The 7,500-nt window shown below is 38.0% G+C and overlaps 2 protein-coding genes across 3 annotated transcripts in view; both read right to left on the bottom strand.

Moving 5' to 3' along the window:
- Nucleotides 1–7,500, bottom strand: part of LOC106873941 (homeobox protein OTX2-like) — a 299,957-nt gene that overhangs the window by 238,962 nt on the left and 53,495 nt on the right.
- Nucleotides 1–7,500, bottom strand: part of LOC106870972 (matrilysin) — a 33,161-nt gene that overhangs the window by 5,873 nt on the left and 19,788 nt on the right. The gene's annotated exons all lie outside the window — the stretch shown is intronic.

Below are 7,500 nucleotides of genomic sequence, written 5' to 3'. Positions count from 1 at the left end.
ACTGTTATCACTTAGTAACAGGACAAAAATCCCTTTCTTGAGAGACCTTGTTGCTTCCAATCAAGCCTTATGCATAGCACTTACGGAAACTCACCTGAAACCAGATATAGGAAATGCAGAAATACACATACCACAGTATGTTGTATTACGGACTGACAGAAAAGAAAGGAGTCATGATGGAGTTGCTATGTACATCCGCGAAGACCTCACACCCCAGGTCCTTTTGTCACACTCAAATTCAGTATGTGACACGCTAATTGTGCATATAAGACAACTCAATGTAGTTATATGTGCTACATATCGCCCTCCAGATGCTCCAAATCATGTAGGCAAGTTTGAAGACTGCCTTACAAAAATAGAAGAAGTTCTAGACACATTAGAACAACACATAAGTGTACTCCTTATGGGAGACTTCAATCTGCCCAATGTCAGATGGCCCGAGGGCCTTTCTCTCCCAGGAATGACGCGATACGAACAAGGGCAGGTGAATTCCCTCCTGAACCTCACTAACACTTTGTACATGGAACAAGTGGTACTCAGCCAACCAGGGCAGGTAACATACTGGATCTCTGCTTCACAAATAATATGGATCTCATCCATAATGTGAAAGTGACACCAACGCTACTCTCGGATCACAACATGGTAGAGCTGACCATGTACGGACCAAAGGAAGCCATGGACATGCAGCCTACAAGAAAGTCTCAGAATCTTTCCAATTTGAACTTCAATAAGGCAAACTGGAAACAAATTGAGAAAGAGATCCTCAAACAAAACTGGCCTAAATGTCTCTCCTCACCGGACATCGACATGAAACTTAAACAATTCATGTCTGTAATGCAAGCCATATGCTACAAATGTGTCCGGGAGAGAAAGGCCACTGTACACAAGAACAAAATCCCCAGGGAGAGGAAAATTCTTATGAGACGGCGTACAAAAGTTTCAAATCGCCTAAACAAACAAATTGAAAGCAGTGAAAAGTCCCGCCTGAAAATACAACTGCTGGAGATTGAAAAAAATCTGCAACTCTCCCACGAAAAAGAAAGAGCAGACAAAGAAACCTGGGCTATAGACAATATAAAATCTAACCCCAGAGCTTTCTACAAGTTTGCCAAAGAAACAGCTTCAGTGCACTGCAGGATAGGGCCACTCCTTGAAAAAGATGGTGCACTAACAGGAAACCCAAAGAGGATAAGTGAAATACTAAATGATCAATTCAAAAGTGTTTTCACTCCACCCCTTTGGGCACTTTCAAGTCAGCAATCCAACTGACATTTTTACCACTGCAGATATAAAAGCAGAGGCAATGATGATTGATTACATCGATATAAAGGAAAACGATGTAATAAGGGCTATAGATGAATTGAACCCAAACTCAGCTACTGGCCCTGATGGATTCCCAGCAATCCTTCTAAAGGTATGTAAACGAGTCCTAGCAAGACCACTGCAGTCCCTCTTTCAGAGCTTCCTTGCATCTGGCAAACTCCCAAGAAAACTGAAGGAGGGGAAAATATGCCCTATTCATAAAGGAGGTAGCAGAGCGGAAGCCAAGAACTACAGACCCATCTCTCTCACCTCACACATCAGCAAGGTCATGGAACGAATAGTCAGAAGAAAACTAATCGCCTTCCTTGAAGAAAATGACTTGCTGCCTGACACCCAACATGGTTTCCGACCAGGAAGAAGCTGCCTGACTCAGCTCTTACAACACTATGACTGGGTGCTGAAACAGCTACTTAACCACTCAAATGTGGAAGTGATATATCTCGACTTTGCAAAGGCCTTTGATAAAGTCGATCATGGAATGATATGTCACAAACTGCGTGATCTCGGCATAGTTGGAAAATTGGGAGAATGGCTTCATGACTTTCTGAAGGATAGAAGTCAGGTGGTAGTAGCCAATGGGGCCACCTCCAATGACACACAAATAGTGAGTGGTGTTCCGCAAGGCACTGTTTTGGGACCACTACTGTTCATAATGGCCCTCTCAGGCATGCCCTCAGCCACACAGAGAGCGACAGTCACAAGTTATGCAGATGACACAAAAGTCTCACAGGTAATACAGAACCCTGAAGACACTATGCACCTGCAATGTGAGCTGGATGAAATATACAAGTGGGCTGAAAAGAATAACATGCAGTTTAATGCTGAAAAGTTTCAAGCCTTATGCTATCAGCATGCAAGACTAAATGCAGAACCCATTAAATACACTGGACCTGGAGGGACTGCAATCCCAGAGGCAGAGACAGTGCGAGACCTGGGCATTTACATGAGTAATAATGCATCCTTTCATGTTCATGTTGCTAAATTGTCAATGAAATGCAGGCGACTGACCGGATGGATTCTAAGGACTTTTAGAACAAGAGATCGGGAAACCATGATGGTGCTCTGGAAGACACTTGTTCTAAGCCACTTTGACTATTGCTCTCAGCTATGGTCACCAACCAGTGTCAAATTAATCTCAGAACTTGAGGCAATACAATGAAGCTACACGAAGAAGATAGCCTCTATGCAGCATATAAGCTATTGGGAAAGACTCAAGAGATTAAGACTCTATTCCTTAGAGCGTAGACGAGAAAGATATGCCATAATATACATCTGGAAGATCCTCGAAGGAATTGTCCCAAACTTTGGCATCGAAAGTTACACAAATAAAAGAACTGGACGCCATTGTATAGTGCCAAGGACTCCAAATTTGCCATCAAGATGTAGGACAAGATACTGCAATAGCCTGGGCTTCAAATGTCCGTAGCACTTCAATATCCTCCCGAAGGACCTGAGAGACCAGCATGCGGTGGATGTAGGTGTCTTCAAGACAAGGCTGGACCTCTTCCTGTCAGGTGTCCCAGATGAACCAACTTCACGCCAGGAGGTGCAGATGAGAGCAGCTGCATCAAACTCTCTCATGCACCAAATGTCAATTCCTGAAGTAAAATTCGTGAAGTAAAATTGTGTAGCAACACCAAATGGCGGTGCCCCAGCATGGCCACAACTCATGAGCTGAAACTAGATAAAATGAAATAAAATGAAAATTATTATTATTATTACTTTTATTATTATCATTATTATTATTATTATTATTATTCAGTAGTTTTATTTTTATAACGTGCTTTCACTTCACTACCGAGCGCAGCTCTGTGCGCCTTGGGTATGTGCTGTGGTTTGCTGTGGTGCTCCTATGTTTACTGTATTGAAAGTGTTTTACGTAGGATGTGTGCAGTACCCAGTAGTGCAATTTTCTGTATGTTATATATATTTGTAAGTCCTGGTGTTTTTGTTATGTATTTGTCTGAATATTTTTTTTATTATACCTAAGGCACCTACTATGATAGGAATTGTTTCTGTTTTTAGATTCCACATTCGAGTTATCTCTATTTCCAGGTCTTTGTATTTTGAAAGTTTTTCCATTTCTTTTAGAGAAACGTTGTCATCTGCTGGTATTGATACATCAATTAGAAAGCATTTTTTTTCTTCATGATCTTTGACAACTATATCTGGTCTATTTGCCTTAATTTCTCTATCTGTGTGTATTGGCATATCCCAGAGTATGGTTGCTTTCTCGTTTTCTGTGACCTTTTCTGGCGTGTGTTTATACCATCTTTTTTCTGTTGTTATTCCATAATGTTGGCACAGCTTCCAGTGTATATAGGTCCCAGCTCTGTCGTGTCTGTGGATATATTCCTTCTTAGCCAGGACTGGGCAGCCAGAGATAATATGATTTATTGTTTCTTATCGATCTCCACATATTCTACAGTTACTTGTTATATTTCTTTTCATTATGTGTTTTTGGTAATTTCTGGTGGGGAGGCTTTGGTCTTGTGCAGCAATTAAAAATCCTTCAGTCTCTGCTTTGAGTCCTGAGCTTCTCAGCCATTGCTGGGATTTTTCTCTGTCTATTTCTTTCGCATTTAGTTTAGCCCAGTATTTACCATGTAGGGGCTTTTCTTGCCATCGTTTTATCATGGTCCGTTGCTGTTCTAGTTTTAGTTTGGATTTCATTTGTTTTATAGCTTTTGTTGTTTCTTCTTCTTCTTCTTCGTATTTGTTAGGTAGATTGATTTCTTGTTTGTATTTGTCAGCTTCCTTAAATACTGAAAACAGTTTTTTGTTTTGCTCGTGTTTTGTGGCTATTTGTATTAGTTTCCCTTGCTTCTGGAGTAGGTATTTTTGCAGTCCTATAGTGGTTATTTTATAATAGTTTTCTAGCTGTATAAGACCCCTGCCACCTTCTGTGCGTTGTATATATAGCCTTTCTATGTCAGATTTTGGGTGGTGCATCCTATATCCTGTCATTATTTTTCTTGTTTTCCTGTCTATTTTACATAGTTCGTTTAGTGTCCAGTTAAGGATGTTGTAGCTGTAGCTTATAGCTGGGACAGCTAAAGTGTTGATACCCATTATCTTGTTTTTAGCATTGAGCTCTGTTTTTAGTATTGATCTAACTCGTCTATAGTACTCTTTCTTTATTTTTTCTTTCATTTGTGTATGTTGTATCCTATCTAGTTCATTGACTCCTAAATACTTATATGGTTGACTTTCGTCTAGTTCTCTTATTTCATTGGCTTTATCTAGTGTTATATTGCTACTTTTAACTAATTTTCCTCTTTTCAGGGTTGCTTTGGCACATTTTTCTAATCCGAATTTCATTTCTATTTCCTTGGTAAAGCCGTGTACTGTCTGTAGTAGTGTTTCTAGCTCTTTGTCGTTTTTTGCATATAATTTTAGGTCATCCATATATAGAAGGTGGCTGACTGTTTTTCCATAGCATTTGTAACCGCATCCAGTTCTATTTAGCAATTCTGTTAAAGGTGTGAGTGCCAGGCAGAACAGGAGTGGAGAGAGCGTGTCTCCCTGGAATATTCCTCTTCTAATGGGGATGGCTTTCGTTTTCACAAGTCCCTCTTTTGTTTGGAGCTGTAGCACTGTCTGCCATTTGTTCATTGAGTGCTCTATGTATTTTATGATAATTGGTGCCACCTTGTTTATGGCTAGTGTTTCCAGAATCCACGTGTGGGGAACACTGTCGAAAGCCTTTTGGTAGTCCACCCAGGCCATACTGAGGCCTTTCTTCTTTCTGCGGCTGTCTTCAGTTATGGCTTTATTGATCAATAATTGATCCTTACAGCCGTATGAGCCCTTGCAGCATCCCTTCTGCTCTTCTGGAAACAGGTTGTTATTTTCCAGGTGTTTACTCAATCTCTGCGATATTATTGCAGTAAAGGCTTTGTAGGTCGTAGGGAGACAGGTTATAGGTCTATAGTTTTGTGGTTTATCCGTTTCCGTGGATTTGGGGATTAAGATGGTTTTCCCTTTTGTGAGCCATTCAGACATTGTCTCTGGATCTGCTATTATGTTGTTAAAGTTTTCTGCCAGCTTTTTATGCATTGCTGGCAGGTGTTTTAACCAGAAATTGGGGATCTTGTCGTGTCCAGGTGCCTTCCAGTTGCTTAGTCTTTGCAGTGTCTGGGTGACCTCTTCAGTTGTTATAGGGGCCCAGAGTTGCTCAGGTGCTAAGTTCGTTGTTTTAATGGTCCTTTTTTGGGGTTGTTGCTTCACCTACCATATTTGTTTCCAGAATTTCTCTAGTTCTTCTGCTGTTGGTGCTGAAGTAATGTCTATTTTATTTTTACCCAGTTCTTGGTAGAGTTTTTTGGGGTTGGATTTGAACTGTTTGTTTTGTTCAAAGAAACGTTGGCGTTTCTCATACCGGCGGATCCTCTGTGCTTTGGCAAGGATGTCTTGCTTTAGTTTTTCTGTTGCCTCAGGTAAGTCTTTTTCTGTAATGCTGTATTTGTACAGTATTTTTGTTTTCTTCTTGTTACTTAGTAGTGTTGATTGTTTACTAATTTCGTTGAGAATCGATAAATCTTTTCTCTTTTTTTTAATTTTGTTCTGGATGTCATTTATCCACAAGGTCTGTTTGGGTGGTAGAACTCCTGTTCGGATGGGTTTGAGTGAGTATCCTGCTTCTTTTGTGGCTGCCGCATATATCATGTCATTTAGCTCAGTGATATTGCCTGTTGTTTCTGTGGTTGTTAGTTCCGTGACGGCCAGGTTTATGCTATTTATTATTGATGTTGTTTTATTGTCTATTTTGATTTTTGGGAGATATAATCTGTGGTCCATTCTAAGATCTGTGGTTTTCAGTTCTTCGGTTATTTTCATTTTCATAGTATCGTAATTATTAGGTTTCCCTTCGTTATTTCCAGGCTTTATATTTGTTTTGCCTTCCTTTTCATTCATATGTTTGTCTGTGGTGTTCTGGATTGGTGCTTTTTGTACACTATTATACATCTCTACGGTCTGGGTTTGTTGTTTTTTGTTTACTTCGTTTTTGCCGGGAATGTTACGTTTGTCCTCGTGTTTTGCTATCTCAGTGTTTATATTATTATTTGGCATTGCTGTGTGACTACTATCTAGATTTTCCTGATGTATTTTTTCTTTCAATTGTTCTATTTCTATTTCTGATATTTTTTTTGCTTTTAGAATATATCTTCTTATGTTAGCTAGTTTGTTAGGGTTCATTGTTTCATCGAGGTCTATATTTACATTATTTTTCTTCCATGTTTTATATGTATGTGTTGTTGCGTTTTCGTTTTTTGGGTAGAGTACTGCTGTGAAATAGGCGTGTAGGATCGAAATGTGTTCCTCACGTGTCCATTTATGCCGTTTTGGTTTTGTTTGCGGGACATGAGGAACAACGTCCGGCCCTTTATTTTGACGGTCGTCGTTTTCGTAGGGTACCGGTTCGTTTATTTCTGTTGTCAGATTGTTTTGCACGTTCATATCTTCGTACTTTTTTCTTAACAAGCTTACAGTACGTACTTCTCGGTTGTTATTTTTGGGTGAAATAATACCGGTGTTATTTAATATGTTTGTAATTTTTTTGTACATGGTGTTTTGGGGTTCGAAGATGGTCTGATTTTGATGTAACACGTGTGTTTACGATCGCTGTTCGGGTAGTGGAGGTATCAAGTTAAAATACATCATTATATTTGGAAAAATAGGAATAAATTTCAATGAGTATTACTTACTCGGGTATAGTCCAACCCTTTGTCAGCTATATTTGGGCTCCATGCGATGTCTTTATTTCCGATGTTTTTGGATAAGTTTCGGAGCAGTGATTTATCGTACTCACATGTTAAACTTCCCCGGTGTTCTCTTATTATTATTATTATTGTTCTCTTATTATTATTATTATTATTATTATTATTATTATTCTTATTATTATTATTATTCTTATTATTATTATTATTATTATTATTATTATTATTATTATTATCATTATTATTATTATCAAAATATTATTATTTATATTATTATTATTTTTATTATTATTATTATTATTAATATAATCATCATTTTATTATTATCATTATTATTATTATTATTATTATTATTATTATTATTATTATTATTATTATTATTATTATTATTATTATTATTATTATTATTATTTTTTATTATTATTTTATTTTTATTATTATTATAATTATTATTATT

The sequence above is a fragment of the Octopus bimaculoides genome, chromosome Z (assembly GCF_046866305.1).
Source record: "Octopus bimaculoides isolate indiv1 chromosome Z, ASM4686630v1, whole genome shotgun sequence".
Classification (NCBI taxonomy): Eukaryota; Metazoa; Mollusca; class Cephalopoda; order Octopoda; family Octopodidae; genus Octopus; species Octopus bimaculoides.
This window is presented reverse-complemented; position numbering and strand designations above follow the sequence as displayed.